At 40.5% G+C, this 20,969-nt stretch overlaps 1 protein-coding gene across 5 annotated transcripts in view; it reads right to left on the bottom strand.

The window, feature by feature from the left end:
• Positions 1-20,969, bottom strand: part of rbfox3a (RNA binding fox-1 homolog 3a) — a 661,616-nt gene that overhangs the window by 557,713 nt on the left and 82,934 nt on the right. For 4 of the 5 annotated variants that reach the window (XM_086195774.1, XM_086195768.1, XM_086195772.1 and 1 more), the window contains one exon: positions 1,756-1,850. The exons of the other annotated variant lie outside the window; for it this stretch is intronic. The gene's annotated coding sequence lies outside the window, so the exon portion shown is untranslated. The remainder of the gene's footprint in view (positions 1-1,755; positions 1,851-20,969) is intronic. 5 annotated transcript variants of the gene reach the window in all.

Raw genomic sequence — 20,969 nt, 5'->3', positions numbered from 1 at the left:
AACAATAGTATTCAGAGAGCACTGACAAAAAAGGCCTTAAGCTGGAACAAAACAGGCTGCTCACTGAAATGGATCATTTAGCTTTCTAGCGGTAATTTCAATAGAACATGATTAATCTCCTCAGACCCCATTTGAGGATGTCATTATCAGTAAAGTAGCGCAGGAATGTGTCACACTGACCTGCATTTCTCTTTTGATGATTACAGACATACTGAGGCATATCCAGTGGGATGGAATGATATTATAAATGGTATCAAACATTACATTCATTTGACAGTTCATGTCAGCCACACAGTCAATGTGTCACTCTCCATCGAGCAAGTCATTTGCAGTGAAGGTAGAATGTTGGCTAATATGCTCCATTAATTCCAGAAAACAACAGATAAACTCTTGCATTTATCCTCACAGCTTGTCTCTGTGCCCGCATCCAGGACTTGAGGTTGCTCTTCAGCCTCAAACATCTCGGACCCCTATTGAGCATATGCACTCTTAACCCCCCCCCTTACAGGCCACAAAGAAAACTGCTTACAAATGCTAGTATATTGGCAGTCATCATTAAATACTCAAGACACGCAGCAAGAAGACAGATTGGAAAGGTACAGCGGTCCATTGTTTAGAGCAGGGCTGGCCATGAACCAGTCTGCCATCCAGTCCCCCATCAAGCTGGCTTGCTCTCCCTGCCTCCCCTTCCAGAAGCTTCCTTCTTCAGCTGTTATTAACATTTCCATGTTTCCCACATTTTGCATTGTAAACTGTTTTCTTGTCTGTAACAACATCTACTGCACGTCTGTCTGTCCTGGTGAGGGATCCCTCCTCTGTTGGTCACCCTGAGGTTTCTCAGATTTTTCCCTGTTAAAGGTTTTCTATGGAGTTTTTCCTCAGTCAATGTGAGGGTCTAAGGGCAGAGGATGTTGTTATGATGCCATGAAGCCCTTTGAGACAAACTGGTGGTGGTGAAAACGGGCTCTACAAATAAAACTGCCTTGCCTTGCCTTGGCTTGGCCAACATGGGGTGAAATTTGCCCCACCATAAGGTTTGATTGGGCCCTAAACTACATAAGTAACAATAATGGCCCTAATTATAAAAATGCATAACACATCAACAACATTATGTTAATGTAGTTTTTTTTTTTCACTTTGCATGGTCTGTCAATGATTCCTACGCTCAGATCTGTGCCAGTATCTATGTTCCATTTATGAAGGAGGACCATTGTGTTTTTTGGCTTTTGACCAAACATTTAGTTTTGCTCTCTATGGAAAAAAACTCTGGGCTTCCCATACAAGTGGATAGGATTAATGTTTTTTTTCTTTTAAAAAGATGTCCTTTTCCCTTGCACGTTCCAGGATATTACGGCATATAATGTTGTGAGCAGTTTCACAGCTGTCAATCTAAATTACCTTCAAGTTAAAAATTAGAGGTTGGATCTTGTTTTCAAATTCTGGGGTCACAAAAAAGTGATATAATCATAGAATGTATTTGCCGGCTCAAGGCACCAATTTTTGAGTACTAGACAATTTTTGGGTGAAGTATTGCTTCAGTGTCAGAAAGTTCAAGAGCTCAGTTAGAAACCTCCAAAGCAAACACTGATTTGATAAAAATTAAGTGACATGATGGAGGAAAAATGGAGGCGATTCACAATAAAATACACAGTGACTTTGAGTGGTAGGCTCAGAATAGTATTTTATCAGTCTTCGCAGATTAGATATTGCATAGAATGTTAAAACACGGGTGTAAACATCTCTGATGAGCCCTACCTGTTAGATCAGCTGTAGTAGACAGTGGCTGGGATGTAGAAGAGATGTCACGAATGGCCGTCAGACTGTCAGCATCTCCCTGTGTCTGTCTCCGTCTGATTGAGAGTTACACACACACACACACACACACACACACACACACACACACACACACACACACAAACACAAAGGAAGGTGGTTTCAAGGCATCCGTCATCACTCATCAACACACATGATCTTCAAAATTACACACAGACACTGGGAGCTGCAAAAAACAGACAGTGGGGGAGCTGTGGATTCATTGCCTTGCTCGAGGGCAACTTGATGGCAGTAGATTTCCCGTGAGCCTTAGCTGTGGTCAATGCTCTAACCTTTGTGGAGGTGGCTGTCAATATGCAATGGTGATTACTGTCTGTCAATAGAAGGTTAGGCCTTACAGAAACATATGGAGGAGAAGTATAGAGGACACACATTTAATAGCAATGACAAGATACAAAGGTGACCCCCAACCCCATCTTCCTCAGATCATACAGCCCTTAGCATCTCAGTATTTGACGATTTGTCTCTCTCTGTATCCTCTTGGTCAGCATTATATAACTGCTTAGAAAGTCAAAAATGTTGATAAGTATTGAAATGCAGATGTGGCCGATCCTGAAAAATCTATTCTTCTATTGGACAATTTTCTACCCAGCACACTCTTTGTGCTATTTTGGTTCAATACTGTTTTGGGGCTTTGAGTGGAATCAAATTGTTATCAGCGCATATGTTGTTTTTCACAGGGTTAATTTTCCCACTTTAATAATGTATTTTTATAGGCTTATTTTAATTAAAGGAAACAAACGTGCTTAGAACCACAGCAAAGATAGAGTTCGCCTTTGGAAATATTAAGGGATGAAGGCAGGGATCATAATAAATGGGAGAGAAATCAAATCAAGGAAATACTTTGACTGAGTCTAATAAAATATTAATTACTCTCAAACATTCATCATCTGTAGACTTTCGATCATTTACCATCATAAGACAGAAACTGTGTTTGCTCAAAAATAATTATGACTTGGCTGCAGACCTCCGGGCAGATGGAAATCTGCAGAAACACTGGCAGCCACCACCAGCATATCGTGGACACAAAAGTCATCATTGATGCGCCAGTCCTGCAGTGAGCTACTGAAGCTGCATTTTATTTGCTGGGTAAGATGAGAACTTCATCTGTATTGAGGCAGCTCGCAGAGATTGTGCTGTTAGGGAAAATATTCAGCTTTTTATTTAGATTATTGACTGCTTTACTCTTTTTAAAAGTATGTTGTTAAAAACTGACAAAAAAGTACCCATGAGTCACAACAGAGTAAAGGACATCATGGGTCCATGATGCACTGGGGGTTAGAATTTGACAGTCAAATAGTTGGCAAATAAATCATAATCAAATCATGCACCTATGCATAAATGACCCAAAAGTGCTCGTCCTGGGCCTTTATCACATTAGGAGTGTAGCACATCTCCAAGAGGAAAAAAGCCAGACAATTATTTGAAACAATAATTCCAGGTTCTGGTAAGATTTTATTCTTGTCATCCATCCATCCATCCATTTTCTATACTGCTTATCCAGCAAGGGTTGCAGAGGGGCTGGAGCCTATCCCAGCTGACTTCAAGTGAGAGGCAGGCTACACCCTGTGTGGGTCACCAGTCCATCACAAACACATATAGACAGACAACCATTCACACTCACAGCATCTACGGCCCATTTAGACTAACAGATTAACCTAATTTGCACGTCTTTGGACTGTGGGAGGAAGCCAGAGTACCTGGAGAGAACCCACACAGGGAGACTCCATACAGAAAGACCCTGGGCTCGAAACCGGGGCTTGAACTCGGAACCTTCTTGCGATGAGGCAACAGTGATCACAACGCTGTGCTGCCCCTCATTGTCATCTAAGTTAGAAAAATATGTTTAAAATGAAACATGAGACATTAATGTACTCATCCACTTGTAATCAAAGTCAAATGACCTTATTGTCAAAGATTTTCATCTGTATTTATGTCACCCATTAATATAATTTATTGCTTCATGAAAGGGCAGGCTCGAAATATCTGGTAAAAGATCTTGATGTAGCAAAACTATCATGGCTCTGAGAACTCAACACACTGCATTATACAAAAACACATGCATACAGAAAAAAACACAAATAAGCCTTTAGAACAGATGCTAGGAAGCATCTAACTTACGTCCAGTTGACCAGATTTTACTTCGCTTCGATCTATGCTAGGAAGCGTTGCTCTATTGTCACAACGCGTGTTTAACATAGCATTCATAGTTGCTGCTTTTATGTGTTTCCAATAGCCATCAGCATGGACACTTCTCCAGTGTCTACCCATCCTGCCTCATCAAGCCTGGGACACATAAACAAGTCACTGCGCTGTGTGAGGTAGAAATGTCACAGTATTTGGTAGTAATAACCCGGTTTTGTGGAGGGAACTTTATCCATTTTGCTGTGCCAGTGTTGAAGATCTCAGTAGAAAAAAACAAAAAACATTCTGTTTACTTTGTATTTTTAATTGCCACGAACAGCTCAAGTCTAGGATACAGCAAACATGCATTTGCAAACTAACATCATGACTGGCCACGCTTGGTATATGAAACACTTTCCATGGTGGGCAAACATCCATGGATGTCCCTGTGCAACCACACTTGTTTTGAACATATTTGTTTTATAGCTATATAAGAATTCCCTGAAAAAAATAAGGTCAGCCTTATTACATCATCAAATCTTCATCAAAACATTTCAGGATGTAGGTTGCCCATAGCTAGCTAGCTAGAAGGTTGTTGTTGTTTCATATAATGAAGGAGAGTTTGAAAAGCACCCAGAATGAGGATTAGAGAGCAGAGAATTCTGACTGAAATAACATACTTAACACCCTACTCATTCAGTCTAAATTTTAATTGCCAGCTCCTAGTTTCCTCCCGAGGTCACAGTTCTTCCTGATTTCTCACAATTTATGACAGCCTTTCCCTTGGTTGTTATCCTAACCACTTTCTGCGACTGTTTCTACCTGGACGAGAGTGTAGGTTCGCCACGCTACTATTTCCTCCCAGTCAGCTAAGCACCACGGATTCATGTACACATGTAAACCATAGATAGCACAAAGAAAAAAATAAGTACTCATGCGAACTCAAGAAGTCTTAGAAATGAGAATTAAACTTTGGAAAGTTGTAAAGCAATGTTGTATGCGCTTTTTTGCTCAGTTGATTCTACCATTGAGCAGGGAGGGGGTGGCAGAACAACCAGCCCAGTCAGGACCTCAAGGCTGCTTAGCAAAGGTAGACCTGATGAGGTTTTTTATACACTGTAGAAAACTGTTCTGTTGACTCAGATATTGCCTAGCAGTACTGTACTGACGCAGGAGAACAGAGGCAGCTCAGATCATGAAAGATAAGCTGAGTATTATACATTTTGATGTTACTTTCATTCTTTAACAGTCACAAAAATAAATAAAACCTCTGAAACAGTATGTTTTGTTGGAGAATCAGAAAACTGCAATAAAGTTGCCCTTTTGTTCACTTGTAGAATTTTTTTCAGACTGCTGCAGGAAGCTGTGGACCCAAATGCCGTGGCAAGGAGGCAATGACATGGGAAACAAAACTTTAGCAAATTGAGGAACGATACATATTTTGTCAAAACTGCATCTCTCCTGATACCTTCTGTTTGCAGTACTCTCATGTTTTAATGTTGTAATTTGCAAAAAAAATAAAAAATACTGCTATAAAAAAATAACCCCTGGAATTTTCATTTAAGTCTTTGTTTAGTCTTAAATTGAATTAAGCCAAAGGCAAAAATACAAGTTTTCAACGATGACACACTCCAAATTCAACGATGATTTAGTTTGTCACATTAGGGGATGTTTTCTCTTAGGAATGCAAGATATGTTGTCTTTACTTTTATGAAACAGATTTTCTCCAGCTTGACGTCCCTCTTAATTGAATTAATCACTGGAGACATGTAAGCTATTGATTTTTTTTTTCAAACATGCTATTAAAGGTAGCATGAATAAAAGTGCCGCTCCCTCTCCCCCTCAAAGCAGGAGGCTGTTCCCATTGACTGTGGGTCTGCTAGAAGTTCCTGCCTGATAAAAGGATGGCTTTCCTTGCTGCTGGCCCCCTGACCACAGGGAACTGTTGGGTGTCAGTCATTTGAAAGGGTGTGGTTCTAGACCTGCTCTAAATGTGTCCTGACAGGACTTCTGTTGAGATTTGGAGCAATACAAATAAAACTGACCTGAGTTGACTTGAAATGTTCATAATTTGGACATGGGATTAGGTGCAATTGGGGGCGGCACAGTGGTGCAGTGGTTAGCACTGTCGCCTCACAGCAAGAATGTTCCAGGTTTGAGCCTCGGGTCTTTCTGTGGGACGTTTGAATGTTTTCCCTGCACCTGCATGGGTTCTCTCTGGGTACTCCGGCTTTCTCCCACAGTCCAAAAACATGCAAATTAGGTTCATTGGCAACTGTGGTGAATGGTTGTTTGTTTACATGTGTTGGACATGCACTGGTTTGGCAACCTGTTTAGGGTGAACCCTCTTGCCCAAAGGGATAGGCTCCAGCCCCCCCACGACCTTTGACGTATAAGCGGTCTAGAAAATGGATGGATGGATGGATTAAGTGTAATTGTTCAAATGATAAAAAATGAATGGAATGTAAACCAACCCTGAACAAATAACTAGCCATGCAACCATGAAGACATGTATACAAGTTATGTCCCTTTTCTTTTTCTTGGGAAGTTTTCTCTTTACATTGAAGCCTGATAATAGTTCATTTCAACAAAAGCTTTTGTTTATTTATTTAGTTGTTCGTTAAGAGGCTTCCTTTCACAGATCACAGCGATGCAATTATCGCTGCTGCAAGTTGCCAGTGGATTTTTATGAACAGTGAACATGAAGCAAGTTAAATGAAGGTTTACCTTCTCATTTTCTGTAACACATACAACACATACAAAATTCTACTCTGTCATGAACTCTAAATACATGCATATGGTAGAATAGCAGTAGTATCTTTGTAGGCACAAGGAAATACAACATAGTAATTCTTGTTATACAGGGTACACTGGAGTACAAAAATAAAAAATAAAAAAAACTTTCTCAGGAAACTATGAAAAAACTCTGGTCAAGACTCAAAGTAGCTTTGACCTCTCAATACATGAAAGCAGATCAAATCAGACTGGGACTGCAGATGCTCTGCTTTTGCTTGTTGAAAATTGCGTCTGACTTGCAGCAGCAAGACTCATAAATTACATTGTTGCTTTATGTCACCACCTTCCAGTGAAAACAACTCGTAACCTGTTATGTTGTTGCCAGTGGTCCAAACATACAGTAGCTTTGACTCCAACATATGTCCCTTTTTTCCCCTCTTCTAGTCCACCTTGGACCTCCCAATACTCCTCACTTCCCTCTGTCTGGCTTCTAATTTGAGTATCTATTTTTTCCCCTCTCTTTTTTTTCACTCCTGCTTCATGTCTATTCCTCCTTGACTCCTCATCCTTCATTTCTCTTCCTGCTCTGTAGTTTATTTAAAGAGGATGAAGGGATCAGATCACTGATGCAGAAAGAAACATAGTGGCATTCCCTTGAACTGAGACACTACAGGCTTGTTCCACATTTGATCTATAGCTGTTGGCAAGGCCAAATCTCCTCATCCTGACTGCAGGACAGACAATTGGGATTAAAATGTGTATAGAAAAAATGGAAAATGGAAGAAAAAAAAAAGCTCTATGATTACTTAACTTTTCCTACACAATGAAGTTATTTCCCTTGCTAGCCCTGTGTTGTGCTGAATTTGAGAAAGTAATTTGAAAAAGTAACACTCTTTTTACAGTAATTACAATACCTTTATTTTGTCCAAAATGCTCAATGAAGCTGGAAGCCATCAAAAACAGATGGCCTGAAACTTTAAGTATAATGTGTGTAACAGTAAAGCTCCCCAAAGTACTGACCTAGTACCTCATGTACCACCCTCGTGAAACCCCTCTCTAGGTTTATATTCAGATGTATCAAGAGTAAAATGACCATCAACACCAACTATGGCCCACCTATGGTCGGGCGTACGCCCAGTATCAAATGCTTTTGGTCCACTGGTGACACTTGTGAAATCAGTCACTCCTTAAAGTGTTTGGTGCATCTTAAGACACTTGCTCTTTTTTGAAATGGATCCACATAAATCCAATTAGAGAAGTGGATATAAAATCCTGCACAAAAGAATGAAAAACAAAATACTGCTAATACAACGGCAGCTTTTGCCGTCTTAGAGAATGTGAAAACATGTATGTAGAGATCAAAAATATTTTGACCCATGACAGTGACAAGTACATCAGCTGTTTCAGACTTCTTTGATTAGTCCAACTTATCTGGCGTCTAGTTTTGGGGAGGCATGTGGTGAGGAGCCTTTTCTGTATCATGTACTGACCATGCTGGGTTTCTTAGTGACAGACTTCTCTGGACTGCATTTGTTATCCAAGAACTGCACAAAATAAGCAGAATGGATGGGAACATCCACATGTCAGCCAAGTACATAAAGTTTACCAGGCCAACATAAAAGCACAACTGACCAATTGAGAAGACCCACCCACGAACTCAAACAAGCCAGTCAGGGTTTGTAGCTGCTATGCAATACACTTGGACATCGAACGGTGACTTTGCAGTTATTAACTGCACATACATTTCAATAAAATCACCATCTGAGGATGACTTTGCATGCTAAAAGAAAACATTGTCATTCCATCAACACACAAATATGCAATGCACAAACGCAGTTGACAAATAGTGCAGCAAGTTGGTTTGGATCAACCCAGGAACTTAACAAACTTGCAAACTAGCAGGATGCATGATGGGTGGCTTTTTGTGACTTTGTTAATTAAAAGAGATTTTAAATAATTCCTCTGAAATGCTTGGAGTTTGTGTGCCCCTTAATATTATACTTTATCATCTCCATGTTACTTGCTGATAGAGACATCATACTCCACAGTTGAAAGACCTGTCAAGAACTGAATAAACTGTCCATCAGCGAGTCATCACACATAGACACACGTTCATCTGTTACTGGCTTTTTCTCAACTATGTTTTGTCTATGAGACATAGTGATTGTTCTGGCTTCCCAGATATATAGCGTTGCAGACAGGAAGCAGTCACAGTCGGTTTTATTTAGTCATAAATAAAGCTGCACTGTGTCTCTTGTGATGTCTCGAAGTAACATGAAGTTGAAGCCATATGGTTTCAAAGTGTAAAAAAGACAATTGAAGTCTTTATTACACGCTGGGCAAAAAAACCATGCTGTGTAGCGGTGAGTTTCTTGTGTTAAAGTGTGTGCTTAGAGAGGGCGAAGCTGCTGCAAACACAATAAGGCAAAACTGTCAAACTCAACAAGCCTAACAATTACCTTTCTAGAGCCTCCACCAGCTCAATTAGCATATTTAAGGGAATGTTCCACGTGAGGACAGAGATAATGATGGTGGGCTCAAAATAACTGTTAAAGTGCATGCTTGTGAACACGTGCACTCTGTCATACATGCATATTCACAACAACCACAGGAGTACACACAAACTCAATCTGAGTGAGTGGTTTGTAACCAAACCAGGGTTCTAGTTTCACTTAAGACAGTAAAATCTATGAAGTGACTTTCCAACCACCCTGAGCAATGTCTGACTTTGAAGCCAGTGATACTATAAAAGGTTTCAGATAAATCTAAGATGCAATCAAAATCCCTTTATGTCTGATGCTGATGCAGTGCTGCCTAGAAGTGTTCTTCTATGGTTCTACTTAATCTGGAATGTCATAAATGTCACCAGGCAAATGCTTTTGACTAAAAAATACCACAGAAACATATTGTGTCTCATTTCTTAAAAAAAAAAAAACATAGAAAATAAAGTACAATATAAGGCAAGATATACTGCCACAATATGGCTGGCTGTGTTTTCAGACATCATTCACCAGTACTTTTAAAAAATTGTTATATCTGCTGTGGCACATGCATTCACTGTAGCAGTCCCTTGCAGTTATGGGCTTACGTCCATCAAGTGCATTTCTGGCCCTACTGGTGTCTTTTATCCAGACATTACTATGAAGTTCAAATTCTGTATAGTTCAGCAACGGCATCGCTCAACGTCCTTGTCACAAAGGGCGTTTGAATAACTTTATTCATGGATTGGCAAACAAATTACTTGCCAACCCATGAATAAAGTCTCTATTCTTTTAGTCACTGAAAGTTGATTTAGTGTTAAAATGGATGCCTGCCCTGCTGCTAATAGCTGAATACAGCTGGAAATGTCTTGGTAACATTATTTAGCTGGCAAGATAGTAGTGCAGTAACTCCTTTAAACACAAAAAAACTTTTAGAAATCCAATGTTAGATAGGTAGCGAGCATCACTGAGTCCAGCATCAAATCAAACATTTAAGTTTATAGCAGACTTGCAAACACATTCCTGTTAACTGGCTTGGATTGATCAGTTAGCTTGCCATTCTAACCACTTATTACAGCATGACTGATGTCACGGAAATGCATTCTCATGTCAAGTGAGGCAATATTCTCAAAACAAAGTACTCTGAAGGATATTTTCAAGAAAAAGAAACCTTTCTGACAGCATCTTTGACCCTTCAAGCAGGATATGTATAAGTTGCCGAATGCAGTGCATATTTTATTTGTCTTTAAATAAAAGACAGTAAAATATTGAAACATGAATAGAAATACATGCTTTTTGCCATTATGCCAGAAAAACAGAACAATAAATCAGAAATCGCATCAATTTTGGATGTTGTCAATCGGAATTAAATCACAAAATTTGTGTCAATATCCTGCCCTATAAATGAGTATGTACTGTTCTAATGTAATGCAGGTTCTTGCAGCGGACAATAAAGTGAATGGACAGACACTGTAGAAAACACCATTACTGCATGATAGGTGTATTTAGAATAGTAGAAATAACTAATATTCTTCCCACATCAATGCCTTGGTCGGAAATGCTGACTCTTTCATTAACTGTGAAAAAACCAAGAGATAGAAAGATAATTACAATGAAAAATGAGCAGTAATTTTGAGAGTGAGTTTTAATCCTTCAAAACCAACTAAAGGCAAATAATTTAAACTACAATCCATTAGAATAATGAGTAAAGGACATTAGCAGCAGAATATGTCTTCCTGTCCCACATATCTCCCTACATGACATGATGGTCAGCTAGAAAGGGAAAAGTGAAAGCTGGAATTGGAAAGACTCCGTGTGTGTGTGTGTGTGTGTGTGTGTGTGTGTGTGTGTGTGTGTGTGTGTGTGTGTGTGTGTGTGTGTGTGTGCGTGCGTCCGAGCATTTGTGCGTGTGTGTGTGTGTGTGCGTGCGTCCGAGCATGCGTGCGTGTGTGTGTGTGTGTGTGTGTGTGTGTGTGTGTGTGTGTGTGTGTGTGTGTGTGAACGCATGGTGATGTCTCCAAGCCCGGATGGTAATTGTCAGGGTTTGGCAGGGCAATCAGTTCCATGCCACTGAGCGCCACGTCTCAACATGTTCTATTGCAACTCTCAGTACACACACACACAGACACACACACACACACACACACATACACACACACACACTCCAGTGCCTCAAACCCATACCTGTTCACTGGTGTGAGACGGATGTAAGAATCCTGTTCCCCACTGCCTTGGCTCAGAGGAACAAAGGAACAAACTCCTACGCGCACACACACACACACACACACACACACACACACACACACACACACACACACACACACACACAGACTGCATGCAAGGGCTAAAGACGCACCATTGCAAAATCGCTTGTGTATTTGAGTTCAAGCTGAACACACACTCAAGCGAAACACACCACAATGTGGAGTCACAGTTAGCTGAAGATCATATACAGTGGTGGAGCTGCACTCGTCAGGGATCAGATACAAGTTACAGCAGTATGGTGTGTCTTATGATAGTGTGTTTGTGTGTTGCTTTCACATGGTGACTTTTGAAGAACTTTGGGTTTGCTTAGGTGCTTTCACTCTTAGTCAACACACAAACAGCTATTTTTGAAAATATAATGTTTCCCAGTGGCCTTGGTCACTGAACCCTGGTGTCAGACTGGACCCCCACTTCCCACCTCCTTCCACCGCAAGAAAAACAAATTCTATCCTTCAGTCGCACTCATAGATGCATGAAAGGTTGTCATTTGTGTCCTCAAGGCTGGACTACAGTACAATGCATATTCATTTGGATCCCTAGCAACAGTCTCCAGATGAGAGTGAGAAAAAAGGAACACATCACCCCACACACCCTCTAAACCTCCCCTAACTCCACACACTATGCCGGTTTTAGGAACAGTTACCTGCTCCTTTCTCCCATGACCAAGCTCGAAACCATGGGAGACCGGGCTTTTTACTTGGCCACACCTCATCAGTGGAATATTGACAAGAAACATTCCTTTTTAGTAGAGATTCTTCTAAGCTTCTTGGTTGTGCTCCCTTACCTTTCTAGGCTGCTTGTCATGTAACTTTTAATAATCTTCTCTGCCAGCTGTTCAGTTTCCTTTTGTTCTCACTTTGATGCTAAATGAAAAGTGCAATGCAAATATAATTGATTGTTATTATCATATTATTATACCAGACTCTGAGTGTCATGGGTGTTTCCAAAATGCATTGTCAGACTAAAAGAAAAGAAGTAGAAGGCAAATGAAAAAAATACATTATATAATGGAGGAAATTGATGCAGGCAACTGTGTTTCAGAGGACTCGGTACCAATCCTCTATGAAATAGTCATTTAATTGCCATTAAAAATAAATTAAAGAAAGAAAAGAATGACAGTTTTAATTCTAGCAAACACATTAAGACAAAAAGCTTGTTTCATTTCCAAATCAGACAGGAATTACAACTAATGGGAATCAATTCTACCACAACTGTTCAAAGCTTCAATATCCTGAGCGGATGCTATGCCAAGTGACCGATAGGCCAGCACTACTTATTTAGATATATCAACTTGATGTACATTACACTTTGAAAAAATGTGTTATTCTGGATGCAGGTTGACCTACGCCAAGCTCTTTAACAAGTAGCCTCTCCAACAAAATTCTCCTCTCAAATGGAATTTGGAGAGGAATTTTTATTGAATTTAGGCACGACTGAATGTTTGCTCTCTAGCAGCGGTTGTCACTCTTGCTGTGAGCTCTCTCCCGACGTCTCAGCCGATGTAGACATCCCTCACACACGTAGTAAACTTAATTTGTACTTATATAGAATCACGCAGGAAACATGTTGCTCAGAACTCGGTGGGCTGCACTTGCTCTGCTCAGCTCATTGAGGAGGCTCCGCCCTCTTTATTTAAAACATCAACCAAAAACAAACTAAGACGCATGTGCATGTGAAGATTTTCTATAGTGACAAACATCATACTCTAACACTGAAAGTGAAAGCATGAATTGGGAAGTGCCCGAAATATCTGTATTGGCTGGCTGCCACTGATCCTGACACAACACTGACTAGCTAGTATGATCCATTGGGAAAGTTAGCTGGAATTCAACATTTAAAAATCCCCCCCGAAGACGCACAACAGTTGCGATTCATCACAGCCACACAGAATAAGGGCAGCAGTTACAGTGTTGCTCACTTGTTTCATTTACAAATCAGTCAGGCATCATCACTGTGGACAACTCATGGGTTGTTGACAGCAAATCAACAGCTTTTAGTTGATTTGTCTCTGACCTTTTCTGAGAGAGGCAACCATCATTAAACAAATAACTCCCAACACAAAAGATGTGGCAGCACAACACGATCATCCAAACGTATTCACGAGAGCTAGCTGGCTTCTGTCTGACAAGGCAGAGGGTTGTCATGTAAACATGTTTATATTTTGGTCCACCCACACACAGACACGATCTGACAGCAGAGATATATACACCACCAACTCATAGAAACATAATGGTCTACACATGGCCAGCATCCTGTGGAGAGACACATGGGCAAGTGTGTGTTTGTGTGTGTGTGTTTACAAGAGAGAGAGAGAAAGTGGTAGTGAGTCTTTTCTGTTACAGCCTGAAGGGACAAGCGATTCACCAAAACCATAAACCTGCATTAAAAGCATGTAGACGACAGAATATTGCCCCTATATGACTATGTATATGTCCTTATGCCCGCTCATATGACATGAGAAAACTATCCCAGATTCTGCTAAATACACTGTAAACTAGACATACTGTTGCCTCCACAACATATCACAGTGACCCTTACTTTGACCACTAAAATTTGGTCCCATCTTGGAGTCCCACTGGACGATTGTGCTATTCATGACAGAATATCCTCAAGGTGTTCCAAAGATATCATTTTTATATGAGGCGACAGAAGTCCTGATCTTTGACCACAGCATCACAACTTTTCAGTTAATCCTCGTGTCCTAGCGAGCATTTTGCCTTCTTTAAGAGACGATTTTTAGAGATGGACCTGAAAATATAATGCCCCCGGTCTACCGCTGTAGCCAGTATGGAGGTTTAAAAGGATGATATCATCCAGAAAAGAATACTAGGGAGTAGCTATTTCAGAAAATAATCACCGTTAATTATCACTATCTGTTCATTACTCTTCCATAAATGCAGTTTATGTACCGTTATAGTAATATGGGGTGTCGAATGTAAAAATTTGGTTCCAATTTGTTAGCTGATATATTTTCAACATTTAGCTCCTTTTCCTCACTTTTTAGACATAAATTTACATAAAACAACATGTTATATGTAATTGTCAAAAATATGTATATATGTAAAAAATAAAAGTTAAATCTAAATCTAAATGTTTCGCCAAATGTAAAGCTAAATATTTGGAAAATAGTCCAACCACCAATGAAACCACACCAACTGCAGGGGCTTCAAAAAGCGTGACCCTGCCTGCACCATCATGGGTTCAATAACGTTAGATGAGACGCTATGAAACAATTTGAAACACAGACATGGCCAGTTGTCTACAAATAGGAGAGACTGAACAGGCGGTTATTGCAGGTGTGCGGGCTTCACTCCAAGGTCTGACACCACCGGCATGTCACACCATTAATGGTAAGTTGAGTTGTTTTAATTCCAATTTCTTTCTGCATACTGCAGGGCACTGCAGTGGGCATGGTTTCCAGATAGATACATAGATAGATAGATAGATAGATAGATGGATGGATGGATGGATGGATGGATGGATGGATGGATGGATGGACGGACGGACGGACGGACGGACGGACGGACGGACGGACGGACAGACAGACAGACAGACAGACAGACAGACAGACAGACAGATAGATAGATAGATACTTTATTGATCCCAGAGGGAAATTCAGAGGTGATTGGTGATTTTAATATTTTCTAAATATTTAGCATTACACTCTGCAACACATTTAGATTTAACAGTTATTTTTTCATGTTAACATTTTTTTCTGGAGCCTTTCCCAGCGGCTGTCGGGCGAGAGGCAGGGTACATATAGACAACATATAGAGACAGACACCCATTCACACTCACAGTCACACCTACGGTCAATTTAGAGTATCCAATTAGCCTAGTTTGCATGTCTTGCACATTTGCATGTCTTTGAACTGTGGGAGGAAGCTGGAGTACCAGAGAGAACCCACGGAGGCACAGGGAGTACATGGAGACTCCACAGAAAGATCCCGTGTCCGAGCCGGGACTCAAACCTGGAACCTTCTTGCTGTGAGGCGACAGTGCTGACCACTGCACCACCGCGCCGCCCATATTTTTGACAATGACAAATAACATGTTGTTTTACATGAATTTCTGTCTCAAATGTAATGGAAATGAGCTGAATGTGAGGAAGGTGAGCTAACTGTTGAAAATATTTTAGATAATACAAAGAACAATTATATATTTTAGCACACATACACACAAGCACACACACACACGTACTCATCTCACATGCACACCCCTACCCTCTAGTAGCAGCACATGTTGGGTACTCAACCAGAGAGAAGCAATCTTGCACTTTCTGCACAACTTGAGTCTGGATATACATGTATACCATATATTACCTTACAAAGTGAATTTTGCAATGTGTACTATTTAATATGGTAACCGTTGTCTGACGTTTACCCTTAATAATGTTTTTTTCAAATTGATTGAGAGAATAGTTTATTGAACGATTGATTGATTGATTGAGAGATCTGCACCACAAACCTTGTACTTATACAGTACATGAGCAAATGGCAAATAAAGTATTTGAATCAGTTCATTACTGTAGAGGAATTTTGTGTGATGAAAGAATTCTGCAGACACAAGAAACAGGAAGGAGACTCAGAGATGGCTTACATTTGACACAACAGACGTATAAGGTTTGCTGTGAGATGAGCTTGAGTCAGCTCCCCCAGAACATCTGAGTTCCATCCCTCGTGAAAGGTCATACTAGACTAGTGATGTCAGACACTATCAGTAATACCTCAATGGAACATTCTGCACAAATGTCACCTATCACATAGTCTAAACAAAGCTATGAATTTAGACACCGACACGTAAGTGTCAGTTATACTATCAGTAAGTGTTCTAACAACAAAACTACATTGTAAAAGAATTATGAAAGGCACCATAGGTTCACTCCCAAAGCCATGTCATGGCCCTGGGGTCAGATCAGCTCTTAACCTTACAGACAAATTAAAAGTTAAAACAAAGGCTACCAGATGAAATTCCTTGTCAATTACACCCAACAAAAAAAAAATGCTTTAAAAAGAATGAATCAATTATCAAAACAGTTGGCAATTATTATTTGATCAACTAATTGATAACTTGTTGCAGTTCCAGTGTAAATCATTCATTATTATAATCTCCAGACTTCAGTGTGTACCACTTCAACAAGGTTGATGGATGTGCATAGTAGTCGGTTGCCATCTTGTGCTGTTATAAATGTGGCTGTTATCTTTTGCAACATCTCATGTGCCAGATGTGCTAAATCTAGTTGATGTGTCTCTATCGATACTGTGAGAGCTGCAAAGAGGTATACACACACACACACACACACACACACACACACACACACACTACACAAACATGTGACACATTTCTGTGTGGTGAGTAAACATACTAATATATTTTCATTACAGTTGCTGAATGACTTGTTCATTCCCAGCACTCTCAAGTGACTGGCTCTCCTAATTAGCACAACCATTAATCAATTATTTTCAAATGTTGACAAACGCAGGGGTGACTGATGCAAGCCGCTCTGATGACACGTCATGTACTCCACTTCACCCGCCGCCTCTTCTCTCCAGATTATTCAGTAACGTCTCAACCTATTTCCACACCTCCACTTCTCCTCACATCTCCAAATGTGTTGTTCCTCTTTGTTGTGTTAAGCCTCTTTCATTTGAACGAGGACAGCCATCCATAGAGGAACAGTAATTAGGGGACAGGAACTGGCAACTGCCTCCTAAAAGATAGAAAAAAAAACACATGCAGATTGAAGCGGGAGAAAAGCAGAAAAAGGGAAGAAAAAATAGCTGGGAGAGGGAAGAAAGAGAGGAAAGACATAAATAATAAAACATAATCCCCTGCGTCCAGTGAAAAAGAGGCGCTATCCCTCCTTTATCTCATCTTTCTATAAATATCTCACTCTATTTTCTGCTTTGGCTGGGTGCAGAGTTTAGACAGCAGAGAAAAGAGGAGAGAAGAAAGAGGGAGGAGGGGCGAGGAGTTGCGGGATGGTTCCAAGTGAAGGGATGCCAGCCTGTTCATGTCAGCATTTCCAGGCTGGCAGGAAAGCGGCACCCAGCACTCCTCCTCTGGGCGAGCTGATGAGGCAGAGGGTGGTGGGAGTGGGGGTCTCTGTGGTGGTGGTAGTGGTGGATGGAAGGGTGGGAACAACAAGAGGTCTAGTTACACAATGTCTGCAAGGCTCTGCCCGGAGGGAGCATCTCAAGCCGATTCAGAACGCCACTCTGGCACCATAGAGACAATCGGGCTGTCTCTGACACACGCGCAATCCTAAAGACACACATACACACACAGCCTGTCCATCCCAATTCCTGCTTGGTGGACTGGCTTGTCAGGCATGGCTTGTTGGAATATCTATCAGCAGGGAAAACAGCTTGTCCTCGTTGCTGCTGTCATGTATGCCAGGGGGGAGCGATAGACAGAGGGCGAGAGAGCAGCGTACACACATACTTTGAGCATCTGTGTGGATGTGGATGCTACTTATTGACTGGATGATGTTGTAGATGAAAAAGAAAATATGCCATAAAGAATAAAATATCATTAATAATCAGATGTGATGCAGTCTGTCATCGGTCTCTTTAATGATGGATATTAAGCAGATTGATTAGATGTTTGCTGTAAAACCGATTTATGTATGCGGGCCGATTTTGCTGCTTGCCACAAGACATGGATGCTTAGCTAACAAATATAAACAGAGCCAAAAAACAGATGCACAGGCAAATTTGCTGTCTATTATGAATTAGGTCACAATGGTTGAAGTGGGTGAGAAAAAAAATTCAGGGACACGATTGTTTATCTAGAAGGAGGAAATATCTTCCACACCACACTAACGCTCTCAGAAATGCAGGGAAACATCGGAGCCAATGCCGTTGCACAGGCTGAAACTAAAATTGTTTCTATTAAATTTATCAGGGAATTTGAAGCTAATTTTTGCTATGTTGCAAGAAAAGAAATGTACACTCCATCCACTTGCATAAACTGGTGTGGAGCAAATAAAGGGAAAATTGGCTATGTACTCTAATGCTGCAGGAAAATGACAGTACAGGCAACATTACGTATGGCTGTAGCTGTAAAACAGTACAAGAAGAAACGCTGTCAATGAAAAATAGAGAGCCTGCGAGGAACAACCTTCAGTTGGACAAATAACTGTATGTAAGTACCAGCTGGTTCTTGACATCGTGCATTCTTTGGTGCATTAATTATCCCTTTAAATGAAGACAAGATTTCTAAACATACATGACTATTGACATCCATTCATACATTCATTCATTCATGAATATGGTGGAGGTCATTCATTCATATTCATTATTCATTCATGATAATGAATCCATGAATGCTGCAGAAACAGAGAGTCACATCAGTCAAACCCTTTCAGAACATGTTTGAATATGATTTTTTTTGGGGGGGGGGGGTGATTTTGCCATTACAATCAACTTTTTCATGGAAACCCAATTTAGGGCTGCTTCGGTTTGGTCCAATTTAGAAGAGACCCAGAAACATACGATGACTGCAATTCCCAATCCCAACTGCTTATGTTAGCATTGCTAACTCGCTGTCAGCACTAGGTCTGCCCTCTGATCTCTCATCTCCCACTTGCTTGAAACACACACCCATGCCCACACATGGCACAAAACACACACATACAAGGTTGTCTGTCTGTGTATGTTGGCCCTGCGATGGACTGGCGACCTGTCCAAGGTGCACCTCGCCTCTCACCCGAAAGCAGCTGGGATAGGCTCCAGCCTCCCCACAACCCCTGACAGGATAAGCGGAAGAGAATGGATGGATGGATGGATGGACATACACACGCTGCAGCAGCAGCAGCAGCAGGATCAAGCACAGCACTTCATCTTGATCTACAGTCTTTTGCTGTCGGTATGGATATTCCATGCAATGTTAATCCGACCATGGAATTGCTGGATTAAGGAGAAGAAACAACCCAGTTCCTACTGAGATGTTTAATTAAGGACCTGGTACCCATACGGGTCCAGGGTTGGAAACCATGAAGACCTCCAGTTTAAATACACTTTTCTTTCAAAATGAGGGTCTGGAGGAAATTATGGTGACTGTCATTCAAGGGTTCTGAGTAAAAGTTAAGAGCACATGTAAGATAGCTTTCCTGTTAGCCAGTACCTAGATGTAAATTCCTCTAAAATGGCATACTCAAAGACGGCCATTCAAAGGGTCTGAGTGAAAAATGTTCATCCTCCCACAGACCACATGATATTGATTCAGAAGAACCTTTTTTCCAATTGCAGTAATTCGAAATATTCATCAGAATACATTGATGGAAACTTAAAAAGAAATAAAGTATGCTCACTCTAGTCAATGCTGTTCGTGAAACTAAACCCGCAGGTATTAGGGCAAGCTTAGGTGACCTCTCCCACCAACTAGTAGCCTCTGACAAAGCCTGAGAGCTCAAATACCTCATTACTGATCCCTGCAATTTCCAAATTGTTGTGACTCTGCACGGCTGAAAATAAATTGTCCTGTTTTTACCTCTGACCCCCCCCCCCCTCTCTCTCTGTCTGCTTTACTGAGGTTCTGCTTATTTTAGGCTATAATTCCAACACAAAACAGTGTTTGTTACTGTGAAATTAATATTGTGTCTTCGTCATAAAATAAAGTAAGTAACATTCAGTAATGTTTCTTCTCACTCACCTATATAGTACAGGTTCTACGCATTAATTCAAATCTTTGGTTGACTCAGATTCATAAAAAGCATGTTACTTAAAGTGATACTTCACCAAATACCATTATGTGCTAATTCAGTATTCAGCAATATACACAGTTCTCAAAAATCATTCTAGCTTGAGTGTGAACATCCCTCAGCTTGTTCCCTGGTCTGGAGCTTGTGTTACAAAGGAAGCTTAGTTTGTTTATGAGTTTATTGAATGGATATGATCCAGATTGCAAAAATATTCACAATCATATACGGATCCAGGTGCAGAGTAGCTGTCCAAGATGGCAGACTCCTGCTTCTCTCAGATTCTTGAGCAGCATCTCATAATCTTCTATTGGTGGATGGAGGGTAGACTGGATGCTAAAGTGACTCACGACTCAACTCTTACGGTGCAGATTACAAGACATGGCAGAATAGTTCATTGACATGCTAACTTAGTCGCTGTCTCTGCTAAATAATATTCTGATATCGTTGAGATATGATCAAAACTTTTAATTGTTTACATTCTGCTGATAATGTAATTTCATTTTTTCATAAACTTAAATGCATCATGATACATGTAACTCCCTTTAACAGCCATAATAAACCCACTGAGAGGCTTCAAACTGTGAATACTACAACAGCCCTTCAATGAATGCCCTTAATGAGGGTTGTAATATTACAGTTTTTATTTAATCTGTTGCAGGGAGGAGTTGATTTATTTGAAGGTTGTAGTGTGCGATGCTGCTGACTACACTTGGTTTTCTGTTAGGTGAAATATTCTATCCATTTATATGAATTAAAGTGACAAAAACATGAGCATCTCCCGGTACATGTCAACACCACCAAAAATTACAACTTCCAAAGTGACAGCT

This window comes from Aulostomus chinensis, chromosome 23 (assembly GCF_037954235.1).
Source record: "Aulostomus chinensis isolate RoL2024-O1b breed Wild chromosome 23, RoL_Achi_v1.0, whole genome shotgun sequence".
NCBI lineage: Eukaryota > Metazoa > Chordata > Actinopteri > Syngnathiformes > Aulostomidae > Aulostomus > Aulostomus chinensis.
This window is presented reverse-complemented; position numbering and strand designations above follow the sequence as displayed.